The sequence below is a fragment of the Rattus rattus genome, chromosome 2, assembly GCF_011064425.1.
Source record: "Rattus rattus isolate New Zealand chromosome 2, Rrattus_CSIRO_v1, whole genome shotgun sequence".
NCBI classification, from domain to species: Eukaryota; Metazoa; Chordata; class Mammalia; order Rodentia; family Muridae; genus Rattus; species Rattus rattus.
This window is the reverse complement of record NC_046155.1, coordinates 91,856,658-91,879,898: the sequence shown is the minus strand read 5'-3', so window position 1 is coordinate 91,879,898 and position 23,241 is coordinate 91,856,658. Positions and strand designations below refer to the sequence as shown.

Here is a 23,241-nt window from a genome sequence, read left to right as displayed (position 1 = left end):
AAATAGTTTTAAATAGTGTTTGTAGGTCTAACCAACCAAAATCAGTACAAAAAGTAAGTTACAAAGTCTAAGTGCGAGATTTATGCATAGATGATACTATAAGAAAAAACAAATGTGTGGCATAAGCCACCCAAAGGACAATAGAGACCAAATATTAATAAACTGGTTTTACTTCCTTCTTAATGCATTTATTATTTTTTTATAAAACAACAGAAAAAGAGAGAAGGAGGGGTAGGGGGAGGGAAAGGTGAATTGGTCCTGCCAGTACTAAGTGAGGCTTAGCTGGGATGGCAGCACACTTGAGCAGAGAAAGAGGGAGGCTTTAGAGAAAGAGCTGGGCTTAGAGGTTCTAACGCAGGTTGGGAATTGAGAATAACAGGAATACATAGATATTAAGCATGAGTCCACTGGAGAATGAAAGGCGGAGATCTGAGAACTGCGCAGCTCCCAACTCCATTCTAAAGTGTGGCACTAATACACCTGCCACGGAGCCCAGCTCCTCTGGGTGCAGCTACCTGTGATGAGGACAGTGACTGACAAAACAAAAGCGATGATGTTGAAGTGGCCATGTCAAGTCCACATGAGTGGCAACTCTTTTTCTGGAATTAGTAAGATAAAGACTAACAAAATTTGCAGGGTGTGGTGGCACACACCCTTAATCCTGGCACTTCAGAGACAGAGGCAAGCAGATCTCTGTGGGTCAAAAACAGCCTGGTCTGTATAGTGAATTCCAAATAAAAAAAGGTAACAAAATTCAAGAAAGACATTGAGCAACATTAGCTAGTACGCTAGGTACTAGTCACTTGCCAATCTTGCATTTAGAAGCTTGCTTCTAAAGAGAAACTTACCAAGTACTGACTGCACGGCTTCTACCACTATAATGCTTTAACGCTTTAACATAAGCAAGACTATATGGTGCTAGGTTCTAACTTGATAGTAGGAAGGCAACCTTTTTGATCTGGTTTCTTAAATCTATGGCTCTACATTTAGCTGGAAATATAGAATACAAAATATAGGATACAAAATCAGTCTTGAATTACAGTACAATTCTTAACAAAACTCTACCACAAAGTATGGGGGTATCAATGCTCCAGGTATGTCAAGTCCCATTTTTCTATAAGTCAGGTCACCAGAAGGCTACATGAGATTCTAATAGCTTAGCTCCTTAAACAGTATTTTTTGACAAGTTACAATTTTTGTTTTTGTTTTTTTAAGATAAGGTTTCTCCGTGTGCTTTTAGCTGTCTGGGAACTTGTTTTGTAGACTAGGCTGGCCTCAAACTCAGAGATCTGTCAGCCTCTGCCTCTAGAGTACTGGTATTAAAGGCATGTATTATTACCACCCAGATGACAAGTTACAATTTTATATAAAATATTTGAATTGGTAGTCTGCAGAAGGAGCTATAGAAAACCAATAGTGCATAAGCATCTTTTGTAAAACTGGTAAGAAAACTACTAAAGCTATAGCAATAAAGTCAACTTCTTAATTTTTAAAAAAGGAATCACTTAACATATAAGTGATCCCTCTGTAAGCCTGATAGCCTGTTTGACCCCAGAATACACAGAGGATGAAGAACTATCCTTTGACTTCCACATATGTGCCATGCCACAAGGACACCCACATACTCTCTCACACATACCAATATTAAATAAAATAAAAATAAAAAAGAATTATATCCAATATATCATTAAACATTACCTTAGCTACCCATATAAATTTCATTACAATATGAAACTTAAAAGAAAAATCGGGGGCTGGAGAGATGGCTCAGTGGTTAAGAGCACTGGCTGCTCTTCCAGAGGCCCTGAGTTCAATCTCCAACAACCACATGGTGGCTCACAACCATCTGTAATGGGATCTGATGCCCTTTTCTGGTGTGCATGAAGACAGAGCACTCAGAAACATAAAATACGCATATAAATAAATCTTTAAAAAAAAAAAAACCAACCTTGAGCTGCTCTGAGACTGAAGCACGGACTATAAAGAACTCGCGTCAGAACAGAAGACCACTCACAGTCTCAAACATGGACAACTAGGACACTGCACAGGCTTCTCTGGTGCCAATCACCTGCTACTCTGTTCTGAACAGTTTTCTTTGACCAGTGACCTTGCATGCAGAGCATTGTTCCCATACATTAATTGTGCCAATTCATTTAATACTCTAAAACAATTCCACGAGGTAAGTGTTACCAATTCTATTTATTTTACTAAGCAAGAAAACCCAAAGTATAGTCAGTAAAAAGAGGAGACAGAATTCAAACTGGGTCTAACTTTAAAATCCCCCTTCTGGTTACTCTGTCATGGAAAGTACAGTGGGGTGTCACTTTTACTGTGTCTTCTATAGCCAACCACTTCAATTCCTCTCCTGAAAAGACAGACCATAAATCCAAGGAAATAGGTGTGCAAAAATGTTTCACATGCTGTGAGGTATAATATATAAATAATGGCTACCACCCTCCTGGGAAAGATGCGTATGGTAGAGCTAACATTACCACTTTACACACATGTACGCATGTATACAAATGCACATGCATGCACATACACAAACATTAAGAGGTTATGAGGGGTTGGGGATTTGGCTCAGTGGTAGAGCGCTTGCCTAGCAAGCGCAAGACCCTGGGTTCGGTCCCCAGCTCTGAAAAAAAAAAAGAAAAAAAAAAGATTAAAAAAAAAAAGAGGATATGAGCTCCAAACACAGCTTAACTTGTCTCCCAGCATTAAAGTTCACAAAGTCATTTAAGAGAATGTCAGTCATTCTCTTAAACACGTGTTTGATGCTCACTGAGAAATCATCCCATCTGTAAAAGCCTCCCCTGGGCACAGACTACTGTTTGTTTCACCACTGAGAAGAAGCTGACTCAGCTAAACGGACTTCTTTTCTTCCAGCTCCCTTTTCAATCTTCAGTAATGGCCACTATCAAAGAATTCTTTCAAGAGCTTCTATCTTTTGCTTTATTTTGCTTTCTTTTGTAGTGCTGGAGCTTGAAGTCAAGGTCTTGTACATACTAGGAAAGTAATCTACCTCTGAGCTCCACCCCTAGCCTCAAACAGACATTAAACAAAACCAAGCAAACCACCACTATCTCTGAGAAGAGAAGCTGTCATTTCCAAGTTTTCTAGGTTAGCCAACGACACAAATTCTGACTCAAAGTTCTTCCAAACAAAAACAACTACAACGTGTGCCTTTCCTGAATGCTCAAAGGTTACTACCCTAGCAGATAGGTGTGCCTTCCCTGGTCATTAGGTCTCAAAGAAACCAGGGACAAACGGCAGGGGTACCTGTTTAACATATCGAAGGGAATACTGGCCTCCAGTACAGGTTACATAGTCTGGTTCTGTCTCACCCTTCCTGCCCTTGACCTTGAATCTCTTCAGCCTGAACTGCAGTAGTTGGTCAATGACTAAAGGGATCCTGTTCCTCCCCGACACCCCCATCTTCACCCCTTTCACTTCCCCAACACTAACCAGCAGACAGCAATGTTTGGGGAGACAGAGGCTTAATGATGCTCTGAGGTTTTCCTCCCTGTCTTCTCTTTTCCATTGCCCACACCTTCAATCATATCACACAGCATCCCTACCCTAACACACACCAGAGTATTTACAGCTCTCCCTTCCTGGCAACAGTACCACTCACTCCTGTTTGAAACCCTGGTTATAATCTCTCTCTCTCTCTCTCTCTCTCTCTCTCTCTCTCTCTCTCTCTCTCTCTCTCTCAAAGTCTTGTTCTTGGGCAGAGCAGGTAGATCAGCAAATGTATCATAAAGGTCTTTATGGTCTAGAAAGGAGAGTCCTTTCTATAATGCTAGTGGTCAGAAATATATGATGCCTTCAAAAATCTGGTCGTGGAGTGGTAGATAGGCATAGAAGGAATGGCAGCTAGTCCATGTGCTGACAGTAGTTGCTGCTGAATGGTGGTTATAAGGCTATTCATCTTCAACTCTACTTTTGGGTACGCTTGACATTTTTCCATAATTCAAAGTTTAAAAAATAAAACCTCTTAAGTGAAAGATTAAAGAGGAGCAGTGCCAAAGGTCACCCAGAGGTGACCTTCACAAAATGAAAACTGTAATTTTACAATGAAGACATCTGACTGAACTACTTTGAGCAGTAATCAAATTGAACACTAGTAATCGTGGGATATCCAAATCTATCTGCTTGTGGTCCTCTGCACTGCTTATAAAGTGGCCCCCTCCCAAATGCTTACCCTAGTCTAGCCTATATATCTAATTTACAGTTCATAGAAAATACATAGGAGAGACAACAACCCAAATAATGCTCCACAGAAACAACCAGATAAATCTATTAAGTACAAAGTGAACTCTGTCCATCCACCACCCTGATAACACAGAGAGACATACAACTTGCTTTTCCACAAAGTCCTGCAAGTTCTTAGAAACGACCCCTGACCTCTCAATCATATTCAAGCCTACCAGCAAGTACGGCATACACTGCTTGCTCGAAGGCTCGATGCCTCCCTTCCCTGCCCCACTTTACCTGTGACTTTACCAGCAATCACCTGGTTTATTTACAACCAAAGCCATGCCCGAGCCTCAGCAGATTCTTCAGGTCTACTCTATGTCCTTCTTCCTATGCACATCATGCTTGCTCCTCCACAGGTCCAAACTATGGGGAACCACAAAACCCCAACACCTAACATGGCACCCAGCTCAGCACAGCACTTGTTGGCAAGAACTGACAGTGCAGTAAGACATGCACTGCTCAGCTCTTTCAAGTCTTCATAGACTAAGGAAGACGTTTCTGTTTGCTGTGTTAGTTCCAAACACCTGATCTGGCCCACTCAGGATGCTGGCCTTTTCTAGCAAGCCTCATCCAGCAAGCTAAGTTCCTTCAGAGTGCAGCTGCTGATGGGCAGTTGGCTCTGCAGAGGCCTGATGTATGCTTATCTGAATACTTTCCCTTTCTGCTTCCTTACTTAGCCAACTTCCACTAATATTTCTACCTAAGCTTCTGGCTGACAGAACAGAAACCATGCTAGCCCATTCCTGCTCTCAAATCTCCTAAACCCTAATGACTAACTCTAAGGTTTGATTTATACTTTGATCCTTGAAGAAGGTGATCTTTCCTGGGTTTAGGACCCTAGGATCAGCAACCCTAGGCTGATCCCGTATTAAAAGCTGACGTAAAAGTACAGTTGAGGTGAATCTGTTTAGTATCTGGGACAAAGTAAATCTTCAATAAACAGCACTCTTCCTTCACTTGACTTTAAAATCTTTCTTCATTCTGACGTGTGCACGCGCGCGCGCGCGCGTGTGTGTGTGTGTGTGTGTGTGTGTGTGTGTGAGAGAGAGAGAGAGAGAGAGAGAGAGAGACAGAGAGACAGAGAGACAGAGACAGAGACAGAGAGAGGGAGGGAGATCATCTTGTTCTATAAGGGCCATTCACCTTTTTTTTAATCTCTCACTCGCCTGGTTCACTAGGCTCCTGGCCAGTGAACTCCAAAGACCTGCCCTGACTCCACTTCCCCAGTATTTCAGCATTTGAACGATAAGCATCTTCGATAAGACTGAGCTAGCTCTTTATCTTCTCTGGAGACAAATCAGGCTGGCCTTGATCTTGTAGCACTTCCCCGCCTCTGCCTCTGAATCACCAGGTTTCCGTGCTTGGGCCACAACACCCAACTCTATTAATCCCTGAAGAAGACACATTTGCTCATGCTTTACTGCTGCTCCCATGTCAAAGCCACACCCTTTCTGGGTCCTAATGATTTCTCGAACTTTGGCCCACTTACTCTGCCACTCTGTCGCTGATGTCAATACCTGGGGGCCATCTCAGCCAGAATGAGATAATTCAACTACATCTGAAGATGCTGTGTCACAATGTCTAGGTATCTGGCATTCACGCAGCTGCACTTGGGATTCACTCTGAGGTTTTTCCAAGGGGGGCAGATGTGATTATCCCCAAACACACAGAAAAGGAATATATCAGTACCATATCTAAGATAACAGAAAATAAACAGCGTCCAGAACCCGGGAGACTTGTGTTTTGTAAATATAAGTGTCAATCTGCCACTTTCACTAGCTGGATTGAAAGTGTTCCTTTGTTAGTGTTGCAAAAATGGTTTTAATTGCTATGGTACACCATAAATAGGAAATAGATAGTGTGAGAATATGAATACTGGGGCTTGACTCACTTAAAAACAAGAGAAAGTAAATTTACCAATTTTATGTAAAGAACCAATTCAACAGGAGAAAGGAGGAAAAAAGGAGAAAAATACCATCAATACATACAGCCCACACCTGATATACGTGTGTAATTTCTTAACAAATCTGTAAGGGACCAATTAAGAAGGTGAACAAGCGCAAGGCCCTGGGTTCGGTTCTCAGCTCCAAGGAAAAAAAAAGAAAGAAAGAAAAAAATTCACAGAAAAGTAAAAGTAAAAGTAATTGGCAGTAAACATGAAAAGTGCTGGATTCTGCTAATAATGACAAAAACCTAAATAAAGCTTCAGGAAAAAAAGCCTGTTTTCAGAGGCCAAGAACTCCAAAGCTTTCTTCTGGACTCCACTGGTTCTTCAGTCACATCCACATAATAAAAAAATAAAATCACTTTTAAAGGAGAAATTCTTTTTTACCTATCAGAATGGCAAAGATTAAAAACTTGCTAATACCATATGGCAATGGTATGTAGAAACAGGTGCCTTTCTCTACTACTCATGAGAATTAAGCTAATACAACTTCTTTGGAAAGCAGTTTGGCAGTATTTATTAACATTTTTTAATGAGCATATCCTTTGATCAGCAAATCTTCTAGTAATTTTGCCTAGGGAAACACAAGTATTAGAACACATGGTCAAAGTCACTTGTGTGCTGCCGCTTCCTCGGGGAAACCTGTAACAATCCAAAGGCCAATTCCTAGGGCCCCTGTTAAGTAAATTATCAGAGTCCATCTGAAAAGGCACAGCGCTGCTGTCAGGAGGAATGCACTGGCATAGGAAAGCACTCTTGGTAAAGACTAGTAAGACAGTTTTTAGTAGAGTGTAATATTTTCTTGTGGTAAAACATACAATTCGAAAATTTCAATTACGTATTAGTTGTACAGTACATCAGCATCAAAATTGTTCAAATATTACCAGTTGGCCCAGAAACATCCAACACTAAGCATTAGCTTAGCTTCCTATATGTCACCTCTCCCCAGACTCCAGGTGAGTCATGTTCTGTCTAGTACTTTGCCATGTCATTTGCTGGTGTTATACTATGTAAACAGAATCACTAAAAAGTAAGTCTAAATCTTTAAAATAAAAATTTAAAAAGGGGGGCGAGGGAGAAAAGCCCCAGACCTCTCCTCAGAGGGAAGAGCAAGCCAGAGAAGGCTTTAGGCAGCATGGATGTCAAAGAAGTGGGGGGCGGGGGGGCAGCTTTATGTTTTGTCTCACCTGAAGCCTCTGGTGTTGAAACGTGATGGTGATGGCGCCTGGAGCCATGCTGCCTTAGAGGAACTCTCATAAATGAAAAAACCTGACCTCTGTGGGAACACACCAAGGGCTGGGCAAGTGAAATCGTCTCTGCCAGGTGTTCTCAACTTTTCAACCAACTGTGTACTTTGCCCTTGAAATTCAACTCCTGGGCTGAAGAGATAATCTCTCTGTGTAAACCTGGCTAACAAACAGCACACTCATGCTCGGCCTGCTTGCCAGCCCAGCCAATCAAGGGGCTGTGCTCAAGGACACACAGCATTTCCTGACAGGAATGTCACCAGTCCTAATAATAAAGTAAAATAAAGGGCATAGGATAGGCATGTTTCAAAAACCAGACAAGCAGCAATTTAGAGCCAAGCACACCATCTGAAACCTCACCTGAAAGTGACTTGGATACCATGAGAAAAATGAGTAGAAGGGCATAGACCTTTACCCATCTCTGTTGGTATTACAGGGTGAACCAGCCAGGAACTTCTGAAGGATAGACTTATACACACAGAATTCTAGGCTGGCCAAAGAGAGTAAGCCAACTAGACTCTTGCCTCAAAGCCTTATTGTATCTCAACCATCAAACCTCTTATTAAATAGTGTTTCTCAGAGTGAGGTTCCAAAACCACCACTGCCACCATCAGTCACCACCACCACCTCCACCACCACACACACAACTATCATCACACACTACAACCACTACACATTACACATTACTACCATACACACCCTACTACCATTACCACACACCACCACCACCTATTCCACACATTACCACCACCACATATAATCACATTTACCATTACACATCACCACCACATACACCACACCATCACCACCACATACACCACACACCACCAGCACCACACACATCACCAACAACAACTACAGCAGGTGTATCTATAAACTTGCCCAAAACACAAACTGTCAGCTCCCACTTTGGCCTTACTGAACTTGAAATAAGCTCTGGGTGAATCTGGTATATGTTCGAGTCTCAAAACCACCAATCCAAGGCTCCTCAGAGCTCTGCAAGGGCTCCTGGATTCCCCATTGGTAGGAAGCTACCTATGATAATACACTAAGTATGGTGGACAAGATTTCTGTCACTCCAGCTGTGTCTTCTACATGACCTCATAGGCTCATGAGCCTCATAACTGCTCTTTTTTCACAAGAGCAGTTATACACACACACACACACACACACACACACACACACACACACATATGTAGGAGGGAGAGAGAGAAAAAAAGGTAATGCAGGTTATCTGTGTTCCAGTTTTGCCATACATTCCCAATCTCTTGTCCTAGTTTTTATTCTAATTGGTGGTATTGGTAGTTGACAAAGTCACAAATATTTCATTAAATTCCACAAACATTCAGAACTTATTCTAGTTTCCAATGTATTGAAAGATCATACTCATCAATGAAATATGAAAACTTGAGCAGGTAACTCATTAAATGTTTCAGGTAACTGAGAGGAACACATTTTTGGTATGTCAATCAGAATAGGGGTATAGAGAGAGCAATGCTTCAGTTCACCTAGACTGAGGTACAAAATTTAAGCAACCAAGTTCCTTAAGGACATCAACAAATTCACCCAAAGATAGTCACGAGTGTTTACTAACATGCCAAGTAAAATTGCACATACAAGTGTCTGGTATAATAATACACCCACTAGGGGTTGGGGATTTAGCTCAGTGGTAGAGTGCTTGCCTAGCAAGCACAAGGCCCTGGGTTCAGTCCTCAGCTCTGGAAAAAAAAAAAAAAATACACCCACTAATGAAGTAACATGGACCAAAACTTTGCAGAAAATTGTGAACATATATCGCTGATCCCACAAATGTATCCATTCAACTTCTACTAGCTGAGTCTGTTTGTGTCCATCCCCATGCCAGCCCATTTCTGCTTCTCCTACACCTTTTCTGGATTCCTCTTCATTAGATTCAATGCTGCTCTTAGCTATCCATCTCTGTCAAATTTCCACACCTCACTCCAATGGGTATCCCTCATACTGAGTTTGGCCTGACAATGGCCATTAAGCTCAATCTCAACCTGGGCCAACATCTTACAGTCTGAATCACTTGCTCCTATACTCCAACCACACTTACTCTGCACATCAAGTTCTCTCCACCTCTGGGCCTTGTCTTCTGTTTCCTACTTTAGGAAGGTACTTCCCTGGCTTCTCCTCACCCTAGAGATCACAGCTTGAACCTCATTCTCTGAAAGGCCTTTTCTAACTCCCAGTTCGTGCTCCTATCCCCACTATCTACTTGGAAGTGTCAGTACCTTAATTTCATGTATTAACCTGTTTATTTGTTAACTGAATGCTGCCTTTGTTATCTCCACATCCCTTATATATAATCGCACTTACAACAAAATGGATACTCAGTAAATATTTATTAAGACTAGAAAGAGGGGTTAGTGGGTAAAGCACCTACTAGACAAGTGTGAGAACCTGAATTCAAATCCCCAGAACCCATGGAAAACAGTCAGACACAGCAGTGTTAATCCAACTGCTGCTTACATCAAGACAGGAGGTGGAGACAGGAGAATCCCCAGGAGCTTCTGGGCTGCTTAGCCTGGAGTATGTAGGGGCAAATAGAAGATACTGACCCAAGTAAAACATTCTCATATTCTCTCTCTCTCTGCCCTGCCCTGCCCTGACACAAACCTACATAATTAGAAACCAGCTAGTAAATGAATCAAGTATGTTAACACAAACTTACTCCCAGCACTGAAGAGACTCAGACAAGAGAATCTCAAGTTCTAGGCCAGCCTTAGTTCTATAGTAAGACTTTGTATCACACAAATACTCATTGAATAGGGGGTGGAGGAAGGCAGGCAGGCAGGCAGGTGGCAGATTCCATTTCTGAAATATGAGGCAGAGGTATGGCCACCCTCTTTCTTTCTCTTGACTAATGATTAATAGGAGAGATGGCCCCTATGGAAGAGGATGTGGATGAAGACGATAAAAGGCTAAAGATCAACCCTTGGAAAACATCAATAATAAAGTCACCCCAGCTCCTGTGCTAAAAAACATTAATACTGCAAAGGGCTCAGGAGGTTCCTAAGTGTTCTAGACTCCAGAGTTTTCTGCTTTAAACTTCTTCCAGGGAGCCACACCGACTTCTGACCTTAAGTTTTGCAGCTGAAAACAAGTCTAGACAACACTGCTTTTGAAACTCAACAAGATTTGCCCAACACCTGTAGGTTATGAGATAAAGGTTATGTGGAGGGTGGTGGGATGGGGGGGGGAGACTTTTAAAATTCCACTAAATGAGATTTAAATACAACAAAAATTCCCAGTTGTTTTCTTTTTAACCTGATCCTTACCCACTTTGGGAACTAATTTAGAATTAACCAAACCCCCCTTCCCCTATGCTCACAGCTGGCTCTCTCGGGAATTATAAGAGTAACAGCTGGGCAGTAACAGCTCTGGGCACCAATGAATACTCACACTGGAAGGGGACAACATTGTCCGTCCATTTAGGTCTGAAGCCATAGTGGGGAAAATAGGCAGGGGAGGGGTGGGGTAGAAAAGGGCAGAGAGAATGAGACAGTTTGGACTTACTGCCGAAAATTCAAAGCCTTATTCCTCTGAACACAGAAGTTGAGTCAGTCAAGTCAAGGCTGAAACCAAGGTCACTCACTACCACTGCCAAGATCATGTCAACTATTTTAAGTACTTTCCTGTCACTTTTTTGTATCCACTTCTTTACAGCTGCCATGGTCAGTCACATTCTTGAATTTCCTTTCTCTATCCTCATTCCTTTTTCCCCAAGTATCAAAATCTGTACGCACATGGCTCTGACCTACTTGTCAGAAATGAGTTGAAAATGAGTCCCGTGTGTGGCTCCAACACCCACAGGCTTCATCTTCTAATTATTCCAACAGAAAAAAGATAGGTCATAAGTAGCTTATAAACTAAATGGAAAGAGGAAGAACCTGGTGTTAAATTTGTGCTGAGGAAATTTTCCATCAACAAGAAGTAGGGGGCAAAATTTTCCTGGGTATCAAAACTGAGGTTCTGAGAATACAATGGACTACTGGACACTGAGCCTTGCCTCTGAGCCTTCAGAAGTAACTGCAGGATATTTGGCCCTACTTTGCAAAGTTTGGCTTTCTAGAGGGAAAGCGCCTTGCATTATAAGCAGTCGTAGGCATGTATAAATTGGCACTGCTGAGATGACCTTCCCAGGCAATTTTTCAGCAGAAGATAACAACAAAGCTGAGGGCTTTGGTAGCACTCAAAGGAGATTTGAGGGACTTAAAACACTGCTAAATTTGGCAGCAAAAGTTCCTGTTTCTTGCAGCTGGAAAAGGAAATCGCTTTATAATTACACTGCAGATAAGGGGCTACTCATTTGTTAGACACAGATTAGAACCTCCCTATGCAGATCTCCCACTCCTCTGGGCCAGGAGCACCTGGAGATGGAATCAAGAAAGTTCTCGGGAAGGAAAAGTGCCAGGGCCTGTCCTGACACCACTTACTCTCAGTCGTAGCCTCTCGCCTGGATATCTGGTGATGCTTAGTACTCTCTGCCCCCATCTCCACTCCCCTTTGTCTCCCACCAGCTCTCCTACTTCCCATCCTGCTCCTCCAGACAGGGTTATGTGTGACCCCACCCAGACACACATGTGCTAGCACTCACAGAGGGTCCTCTCATCCTAGACAGTGCTTCGATTTGGCACATTTCCCCTCTGACTAGTCTGTTCGTGTGATTTTATTTGAAGGATAGTCTTACAATACAGACAAACTTCAAATTCCTACCTTAGCCTCCCAAGTACTGAGATTACATGCCTCATCACCCACCATTCTCTGGTGTTGGCCTACATACTTCTCTTTTCTTAAGACAGGTCTCACCAGGCTGGCCTGGATTATGCTATGTAGACAAGGCGGGTCTCAAACTCACAAGATCTGCCTGCTTATGCCTCCTTTCATTCCAGTGATGGCACCACTACACCGACAAAGCAAGTACAAGAGTTCTGACCTGTTGTTCATCGGGGACTCATAAAAACTGCCATGATGTAAAGGAAAGGATATCACAAGCCCCACAGACTAGCCACAAATATACTTGGTTTGAAAGGGAGTAATGGATACAAAAATAGCTAACATGTTGTCCAGTAACAAGGTAGGAAGTACTAGCTATGCCTTTACATGTAGGCTACGCTACAACACTCTCAGATAAGTCTTTTACTGCCTCAGTTTGAGACCGCTTTCTGAGCGGTGGACAAGCTAAGCGACATGGGCAGCACTAAGAACCATGTATGTGGGTAGATAATCAGGTACTTGGAATTGAGGCTGACAACAGGCCAGGTTCCAAACATCATTTCTGTTGTGTAGTTCTCACTCCACCATGCTTTATCTTTTTTTAAAGACATTTATTTTATGTATGTGAGTACACTGTAACTGTCTTCAGACACACCAAAAAGTACATCGGATCCCATTCCAGATGGTTGTGAGACACCATGTGGTTGCTGGGAATTGAACTCAGGACCTCTGGAAGAGCAGTCAGAGCTTTTAACCGCTGAGCCATCTCTCCAGCCCCCATGCTTTGTCTTTACCCACCAACTGGTCACTCAAACTCTGACAGGAAGTCCTTCAGACAGTACTGCAACTTTTCCTTTTCTAGAGGGATGGCAGCATTTATTCAGTCTTCAGAACAAATCAAAAGTTGGTGCCCCAAACACTCACTGATGGAAATATTACCAGCAGCACCAAGTAAACCCACTTCTTTCTTTCTTTTTTTTTTTTTTTTAAGATTTATTTATTATATATAAGTACACTGTAGCTGTCTTCAGATACACGAGAAGAGGGAATCGGATCTCTTTACAGATGGTTGTGAGCCACCATGTGGTTGCTGGGAATTGAACTCATGACCTCTGGAAGAGCAGTCGGGTGCTCTTAACCGCTGAGCCATCTCTCCAGCCCCCAACCCACTTCTTTCTTACTGACTTCCAGCTTCCTCCTTGTAACTACTGTACACATCTATGCACCTTTTGTACCTGAGAACAAGTTTCATGTCTCCCTGTTTTAGGAACTACATAAACATGCCTCCTAGACTCCAACTGATGGGTTTAATATTTATTTAAATACTTTAAAAGTATAAACTATACATATGTTGTCATTTGAGGAAAAGTATACTTAATTCCAAAGAATTTCTGAGAACTTAGCTGGAAAGTCAACACTAACATGTGATCAGTCAGTATCAATAAGAACTCTTAATCCATCTCTTTTCAGGAGAGGAAACTGAGAGCCGGCCGTCAGACAGGGCCAGAACTAAAACTCAGGCCTGCTAACTACCTGGCTTGTGTATTCTCCTGCCATGTGTTGGTGGGAATGAACACAAGGAGAAGTCACTGGCACTTACTGGCAGAGAGCAATGCTGATACTTACTGGCAGCATATGTGAGACCAGAACTGTAACTGTCACCAAAATGCCTTGAGAAGAGTAAGATCACCCCAACTGACATAGGAAAATAAGATACCCTCCCAAGAGTCCAAAGATGGTGAGAAGAGTCAGACTACAACCCACTCCTCACCCTACTCCTCACTTCATCTCCTCTCATCCCTCACACTATTCCCTCACCCCCCTCCACCTCACTCCAACTTCCCTGCTCCAACTTCTCTAATCCTCACCCTGAGCTGGCGGCAAAGCCTCCCCTACAAGCTGGACTTTGTAGAACACATGGATGTGTTTGTAGAGGTAAGGAGGGTTGGGCTGACACTGTGACAAGAGGGAGGGCAGCCTGCAAAGGGACTCCAATAGTTAGTCAAGGAAGACCTCAAGGGTTCTGCCTGGGCTGGCGAGCAAAAAGGGGAAAGGCAAGAAGTAGCTCCACAATGATTATTCCTGCATAATAACCAAAGCTGCTTTTAGAGAGAGCCACATGCTCGCTGAATATCTAATAGTCACCAATAAGCACACGCTCCACAGGTTTACTTGCTTTTAAAATGATCTACAGAGGCTAGGAAGATAGCTGAGCAGGTAAGTGTTTTCTGCATAAGCAGGAGGACCTGAGTTCAAATCCCCATAGAAAGTCAAACATGACTGAATGCCTGTTAAACCTAGTGCTGTGGGTAAATAAGACAGAAGACTTACCCTGTAACAAGGGAATAAGGCAGGAGGCTGAAGGGATGACTTAACAGTTACAAGGCCTTGCTGCTCTGGCAGATGACCTGAATTTGGTTCCCAGAACCCAGATTGGACAATACACAGAGAAGGCAATGCCCTTTTTTGACTTCTGGGGGCATACACACACCCCACACACACATACCACACACACACACACACACACACACACACACACACACTCACACACTCACACACCCCACACACACCCCACACACATACACACACACACGCACACCACACTACAATGATATGTTATAGATCACATACATAGCATAGCATACATATGAAGGCCTCCCAGGCCAGCCTTCCTCTTAATGCACTGCTGCTGCTGAGAACTACTTTCTTCTTAGCTCCCTTGTCCAAGACCTCTCTCCTGTCACTTCTAGGTCTTTCTCTCAAAACCCTTAGTTTAATCTCTTTTTATTAGATTCAGACAGCCCTCACACACTGTATTGATTCCCAAAGGCAACCTCTAATTTACAAACTTTCAGCTACAGCAGGACTCATAGGAGAAGAAACTGAGGTTGTTTCAAGACAAGCCCATAGAAACAGGCCCATCTTGGCTGAAGCAGCTTCATACCCTAATTGCATGTAATCTGCCCTTTAATAGGGACAGTCTTAGGGAAGCGTAAATATTCAGTCATTGCAATTGTTTCAACAGGCCGCACAACAGTGTATTCATTATGTCAGAGCCAGGGGTGGGGGTGGGGTCATTAGAGAAAATCTTCAATAAGGTAGTCTAAACTCATAAAACCTCCTCTCTTCTCAAAAACAAACAACAACAACAAAAAAAAAACACCCCCAAAGCAAAAAATCTACAGACATTTTCTCGGGTTCCAGGCTGGAACAGACACCAGGATTTCTCTAACCATCTCAGTGTAACACGGAATGATAACATACTTCCCTAAGACAGACACTGCGACCTACTCAAACAGAGGATCACTGTACTGCCCCTCTGGCAGAAAGAGAGACCCCCTCTCCCTTCCTTTAACAGAAGTCACATTAATGCAAGTTTTCCCACGGGCTTTGAAGAGAAATCTGCCTGTTATATTATGCCAGATGGCTGGTGTTTTTTGCTTTTTTCCCTTCATGCCTTCTAAGCCATGGTCCCTCTATCTCAAAGAACTCAATTATTTGCAGCCTTCCTCCCCTAGCCCCCAAGTCAACATAGAGGCACAAAAGGGAAGTGAAGCCAGACTCTGAGAGGCTGCTGCCTAGCCTCCTCGGGCCAGAGAACTGTGTGGCCTTTGCTTGACTGCCTTAGCAAACTCTCCTGGACCCAACAGTGGAAACCTGGCGTTGCTAGGATGATGACAGCTGACAACCCAGTTCCATACGGGTACTAAAGGACACTTTCCTGAGAAGCCAGTCCACCTGCCCAAAGCATTCTTGGTATCAGGTGTGGTGGGAGACAGGGCTTTCCTCTCCTAGTTGCATATCAGCAAGGAGGCCATGCATGATACTTAGAGTCTGATGCCTCCTCAAAGCTGTTTTCCCAGCCCAGGGAGGACAGCACGCCCTAGGCCTTTTTCTCCAAAGATTCCAAGTATCAACTTCCTTGGGTGACTGATTGTTCTTTCTGGAGACTGGGAGCACTGAGAGAAAGTGTACACAAAGGGTGCAGAGGAAGGGAGGAGAGGGAGGGAGAAGAGGAATGTTACTTTTTAATCCTTAAGGAACATAGAGGGATCCAATTTGTGACTCAGCTCTGGGAAGCTGAAGGACTGAGGAGAAAAGAACACCGCAGCACAGTCTAAGTTTTACACGACTTCTTTGGGCCTGAGAGGCCACAGTGATGTGTCCAATCCAAACTGTTTAAAACTTCTTCAAGCCTGAGTGGCCATAGTGACGAGAAATGACTTCTGAGAGCTGCTCTGTTTGAATCAAGGAAAGGAAAAAAACAAAACTTGTTCTGTACCTGCTCTCTCCAAATGCCACTCCGGGTCATAGCTGGCAGGTTTTCTCCTGACCTATGACAGAGGCTGAGGGTATGGGTGGGATACTCTAACATGTCATACACTCTAAAGGGTCACTGAGGACAGAGGACAGATCCAGGGCGCCATAGCTTGGAGTTTCCCCTCCCTCGTTTCTCCATTCTTTGGTGCAATTCCAGGACATATCAAATATCTGCCCCTGGAATTCCCACTTCCTTGTTTTTCTTTTTGGTTTTCCCCTTACAAGTTCTTCAGAATGCTGTCTGGCTCCTAAGAGGCTTCCAGAACAGTGACACTTCCTATCAGTCACAGACCTGCCTTTCATACCTAGAAGTGAGCAGACAGGCCCCACTGCCCAATCGAGGCAGTTTCCCCAGATTAAAACATGTGATCCACCACTGCATGGAGCCATGTACGCTGGAGAAAAAGATCTCTTGGGACTCCTCTCCACACTAAAACACGAGTTCCATAACCTACAGGAAGCGTCATCTCTCTAGTGTCTCTGAAGGATCATTTACAAGGCTCAATGTCTACAGTGAATATCCATCCTATCTGGCTTCCCAACCCAAAGAAAGCACCATTGGTTTCCTTAAATATCTCAAAGATGACCTGTGAGGTTTACCTCATTTTGATTTATAAATGCATCTGAGTAGAAGGTGCTTTATAAATGAGACCAGAAGAGAGAGGCAAAGTGACTTTCCAGAGAAGTCAGGCTATTCCTTAAGCCTCATGCTCTAACGTATTACATTATGTAGATTTGTTGATTTGTTTACAACTGTTTCATGGCACCCATCCCATTTGCTTCCTCTCTGGTAATACTACATGGTAATAACTATTACCATCATGCCCATCTTACAGCTAATAATCTGAGGGACTTCCCAGCAGGCAGCAGAACCTCAGACATTTCTTACTCACAACTCCACCTTCAATCCTGACCCATAGGCCATATTCCCCCACAAGCCAAGAGCTCCTCCAGTGTTATAGGAGGAATTAAAATTGAAAGAAGCCTATCTGAGGCCCAGAGGCATGCAGCTCGCACGGCAGACCCTCGGGCCCCAACACTGATGCATACAGTGTACACTGAGGCTGCCAGAATCAGGGGCAGAGCCAGCACTTGCGCTGGCAAGCTGGCCCGAAGTTAATCAGAAGGCCCCCTTATTGTTTGCCCGGACACAAAAGACACACTGTTCAGCAAGTTCAAGAAGGAAAACCAAAGAGCCAGGAACAACAGTGGTTCCCTGGCCCCACTGAGAAACTAAAGGCTTCCACAAGGTTCCTTGAGGCCAGGAGTGGAAGATGTAACACGGCTGAAGTAGAAGTACATTTCTTGACGGGCTTCCCTGTAGGAGAGTTAGCAGCTCTCATCGTTCTTAACATTTCGGATGGCCTGGCTACTTCATCACCTATAAAACTACCTTTCTGGAAGGGTTTCCTTCCCTAGACCACACCGAGTTCACTACACGTCACTCCCCTACACGCCTCTAGGTCAGAACAAGCTCTTTCTGAAATATAGGACGAGGCATGCACGATGTGGACACTGTGTGCTCTGGGATTTGGTTAAACTAGGAGCAAAGGGATCGCCCAGCATAAGCACAGTCCTTCAAGTTCCCGTTCCCGGTAGCTGCCGCATTGAGACAGCCCTGTGCAACATCTGGATAAGACAGATATTTGCAAGTCCCCAAAACCCAAGAAAGTCCCTTCCACAACTCAAGAAACTCTGTGATGAGCATTATTAATGGGGAGGGGGCAATTTGTTATTTCCAAAGATACTTCACAGAGAGAGTGTAAGGCCCCAGCTCAGATCCTGTGCAAGTCCCTCTGCCCTGTTAAATGCCCCAGATGGTCTTGAAACTTGCTGCAGGCTCCTCTCTGAGCTCCTTTAGCTAGTTTGATTGGTGTTGTAAGTCAGACATAGCAGCATGGAGACAAGAGGAGAATGCAAGGTAAAACCAACAAAGCTGCCCCTCAAAAGTTTCCACATAAGAACTGCAATGGTGCTTGAGCCATGAGAACTCGTTTTCCTATAAAAGAGCCTTCCCGTGAAAATATCCGGTGGCTTTGTGCTAAATAAAAGCAGAGCGAAGCCTAAACATCTACGATCCAGCCAGAGCGAGATTAGCTAGATTTGCAAAGTCAAGAAAATTGGCTGTTTCCCTCCTCCTCCCGGAGCTAATAGAATCCAACTGTTGGAGTATGACATCATTCTCGACCCCCAAACCCTGGCCGGCCATAAACAGCCCAAGCCGCAGAGCAGGAGGCTCAGAGGTGCCCTTACCTGGTAGTCCGGGTGACTCCTTGCCCACTCCATTTCTCCACAGAGTCTGGCTCACACCACAGTGCTTAGGGAGCCCAGGGCCCCCAGATCCACTGGCTTAAGCTCCAGTACCTGCTGCGAACTTCCCACAGCTCCTTCCTCTGACCTTTCAAGACACTCCTTCCAGCCAAGTGAGCAGAGCTGGAGCAGCTAGCCAGCCAGGCTGGTTGTCATGGAGATCCGTCCTAGGCTGCACACATGCTTGCTTGCTCTCACTCAGCTAGGCACTCTCCCTCAACCCGGAGTCCCACGAGCGAGGTAGTGCGCGCGCACGTACACGTGCGCGTGCTTCCACACATTCTCTGAGTTCTAGCCGGCCTTGAAACAGCACGGTCTTTTGATAGGCTCAGTTTATGCATGCATTCCACTCCTCCTACCTCCCTTCCAGTCAACCAGGAGCCCAGGACAGTCCCTGGGAACTTGCTGCAACAACCCAGAGGGGAGAAGGGTGAGGACAGTGAGCGGACTTGTTTTCCTCCCCTCTAGTGTCTCAGCTTTTATAATTGGCAAGAATCCCTGCCAAAGGGGAGGGAGCTAGCTGAAGGCTTGGAGGGGAAGCAAGCACTTCCTCTGGGTCCTGCAGCGGCAGCGGAATGAGGAGGGACCCTGATGCATGTTGCCTCAACTTGTTTGTTCCCTTGGCATTTTTCAGGAGCAATTGGGGCGGAAACAGCTCACATCCCAGAAGCTGGCCTAGACTGGCCTCTCAGGTTACCTTGTTGTCTGTTCAGGTCCCGAAGCCGGCTTTTAACCAGTACAGGGTCCCATGGTACTAGTGCCAGAGCCTAAGCAGTCTCTTGTCTGCCTGCAAAGGAGAAGAAACAAACTAGATGAGGACCAGGAGGAACCCTGGGTAAGTCTACAGTCACAGCCAGGACACCAAACAATGTAAACAGCCTCCTCTCTGCCCAACACAAGACCCACAGTCCAAGTCCAGACCTCCAATGAGAAACTACAGACTGCCAGGACCCTACCTGGGACACAGGAGCCCCAAGTATACTTTGCTTGGACACTGCCTAACACTCTCTTAGATGCACTGTTTTGCTTGTTGCTCTTAACTGGTTGGAACACACTGGTCAAATAGGTTTGCTACCATTTTATAGATGGGATCACTGAGGCCCAGAGAGATCAGATACCTAATCCACACTTATCCAACTAGTCAGGAAAAGAACCGAGAGTAGAGACCAGTCACGGATCTCCTAATCCTTTATGTTTTGCTATAAAGTACACAGAAGCCTGATCTTGAAAACCAGCTCATTTTCTAAGAACCACAAGTGGAGACTCTACCTAAGTCCTGGTACGGTAAATCTAACTGCTACCCTTTTAGCCAAAGATTCAATGACAGATAGAATCTATGACTCAATGACAGACAGAATCTATGACATGCACAATATCTGCTGCAAACTGGGAGAAAATCCCCTGCCCTACCACCACATGCTACCTTACATCTTCCCAAAATAACCTCCCAAACCCTGGTTCATTTGTTATTTCTCCAGCAGAATAATTCTGAAAGTTACGACTGGTGCTATGTATCTAAAGTAAAGTTAAATTACTTGCTCCATTTATTGAACCAGGAAATAAAAGATCCAAAACCAGTGCCCAAGCCTTTCAACTTTCTGGCATACATTAAGCAGAACAGTTGCCAAGAATACCAGAGCAAGAATCACAAGACCTTGGCAGTGTCTGACCTCATCACCGACTGGCCACCTGTCACTGCGCCAGCCTTCTGACTCTACTTTCTATGAATATATCTTACCACTAGGGTGGTGGAGGTATGGAGTATGGGGTGTGGGGTGGGGCGTCAAGTTACTGTTGGTCAAAAATACTTCAAATTAGGCACCAGATCTCATCCCCCCGCCCCTCCTAATTGTTAGTACTTCTCCTCCACCAATCCAGTTAATATATTTTTCAAGTAGAAGTCTTTGGACTTGGTAAATGGATCAACTGCATGTGGGAAGGCAAGGAAGCTGATGAGGAAGGTGACAATGAGGCTCAAGGAGGGCATTTTCCAATGTTGCTCCTCAAAACAATACTAGGGGCCCTGATGAAATCTGTAATGCGGACCCCTTGCAGAATTCCTTGTGATTTTGAGTCGCCTTCAGTATACTATAAAATTCTCAAAACCAGATTTTGGTTGACTTGAATTTAAATCACAAATACATGCTGAAAATAATGTACAAAATATCACAAAACCCAAAAAGAAATGGCAGGCTCCGACAGATCCTGTAAGTAGTGATAAGCCCCAGAATCCCTAATCTGCTAAAGAATACTGCATCGCTAAAGCTCAGCTTCTCTCTCCTCTTATACACAGCAAGCTCTGCTTTTTTTCTGAACCCAAGGAATGCACACTTGCCTAGTCTCCAAACCAAGATGAGGGAAGTCTACCCCTTTACATAAGATAAAATTCATGGTAGCTGATAATATCAACTAAAACTTTCTGGGACCCTTCCAGTCATGTGTTTAAACAGTGTAAGTCAGGCTACCAAGGCTGAACCAGTCAGTCACTAACGTAATATAAATTTTAAAAGTCCTAAGAGCAGACACACAATGTAGGCCATGCTCCCCCCTAGTGGCTCACTGGAGTTACAGAGGTTCTTTGGTATTGTCCTCAGAAAGAATAAAGTTAGGGCCTGAATTGGGGAGACCAGAACCCTTGCTTGGGTGATGCTGTTGCATATGAGCTCCTAGAATGGAAAGAAAAAGGCCAGCTAACTTCCTCTGTTGCCTCTGCAGAACTGGATCCAGACCATGCTTGGTTGGCTTTTCCTGAAGGAGGAGGATTTTTACAGACCCATGTTGTCTGCCAGTGGGTCAGTCAAGCTTGTAATAGCAACTTGTCAGGTAAACTGCAATGTCAAGAACTGTCTGGGTAATTCAATGAAATCTTGTCTCAAAATCAAAAATAAGGGCTACAGGGCTCAAGAGATTGCCCAATGGTTAAGAACTTGTGACTGTTGCAGAGGAACCAGGTGTGGTCCTAGCTCCCACATGACGGCTTACAACCAACCAGTTAGGAGATCCGATACTCCCTTCCAACCTCCATGGCACATACATGCTACACACACACACACACACACACACACACACACACACACACACACACACACACACACAGGTAAACTAATATACATAAATAAATCTTTAAAAATAAACCATCAAAATAAGGGTGTAGTGGATTGGATAAGCTTGGACCACGGGAAGTGGGACTATTAAGAGGTATAGCCTTGTTGGAATAGGTGTGGCCTTGTTGAAGGAAGTGTGTCACTGTGTAGACAGGCTTTGAGAGTTCATAATGCTCAAGTTCCACCCAGTGTGGACGTAAGAGTGTTCTTCTGCTGCCTGTGAGTCAAGATGTAGAACTCTCAGCACCTCCAGCACCATGTCTGCCTGCATGGTGTCATGCTTCCCACCATGATGATAACGGAATGAACCTCTGAAACTGTAAGCCATCCCCAATTAAATGTTTACCTTTATACGAGTGCCTTGGTCATGGTGTCTCTTCATACCAATAAAACCCTAACTAAGACAAAGGGCCAGTGAGATGGTTCAATAGGTAAAGGGACTTCCTACCAAATCTCAGAGCCTTAGTTCAATCTCTGGGATTCATATAGTGGAAAGAGAAAATGAAAGTTGTCTTTGACGTCCATATGCATATCATGACATGCGTTTACCCATATACCTACCCAAATAAATACATGCAATATTTTCAATAAATACAAATAAATAAAGTGCTTGGGAGAAAGCTCAAGGAGACAGCACTGACCAACACATAAAAGGCTCTAGATTTTACCCTAGAAAGAAAGAACCTCAAGTTCGTACACAAACTTCAGCCGAAAGCCTGAGTGATATCTCCAGTCTCTTTCCCTTCCCACTGCAATCCACTTACCAAGATCAAATAATTCTACTTGAAAATAGATTTAGTATCTGTCTCCTTTCCTCCACTTCCGTTGCTACCTATCCACTCGTTGACTGCTGCAGAAACCTAACTATTGTAGCTCCACTTCTTGCCCTCAAGGAAAATAATGAAAAATCAAACTCAGGTTCTCATAGACTGTCACACAGCAATGAACACAGAAGCCTTCTGTTGCCGACTGAACACACCGAGCAAATCGTCAGTCTAACAGTAGATGTATGCCCTCTGGTATGATTCTGACGCTGTTTCCCTGGAAACTGAACGTAAAACCCATGAGGCTAAGTCTTTAATATTGCCTCCCCATCACTTTAGATACTGATTGCCAGGTTCAGACTGTTTTATTTGCACTTCTGACCAAGCATGTATAAATCTAAATCAGAATTTATAAGCATGTATAAATACATCTTTGGCTTTAATACATTTGCTATTAATAGGTTGGCCCATAAAACTTTAGGAATCACTTAGATCTCCTATTCTATTATAAACAGCATTATAGATGAAAGAGATTCATAGGGCTGGTATAG

At 43.9% G+C, this 23,241-nt stretch overlaps 1 protein-coding gene across 4 annotated transcripts in view; it reads right to left on the bottom strand.

Moving 5' to 3' along the window:
* The window catches only part of Dennd2b (DENN domain containing 2B), a 114,313-nt gene that overhangs the window by 78,820 nt on the left and 12,252 nt on the right, over positions 1-23,241 (bottom strand). The window contains exon 2 of one of the 4 annotated variants that reach the window (XM_032892934.1): positions 19,520-19,609. The gene's annotated coding sequence lies outside the window, so the exon portion shown is untranslated. Of the gene's footprint in view, positions 1-7,392; positions 7,521-18,765; positions 19,232-19,519; positions 19,610-23,241 lie in introns of those variants that run through there. The other 3 variants (XM_032892933.1, XM_032892936.1, XM_032892935.1) reach the window with 3 other exon arrangements.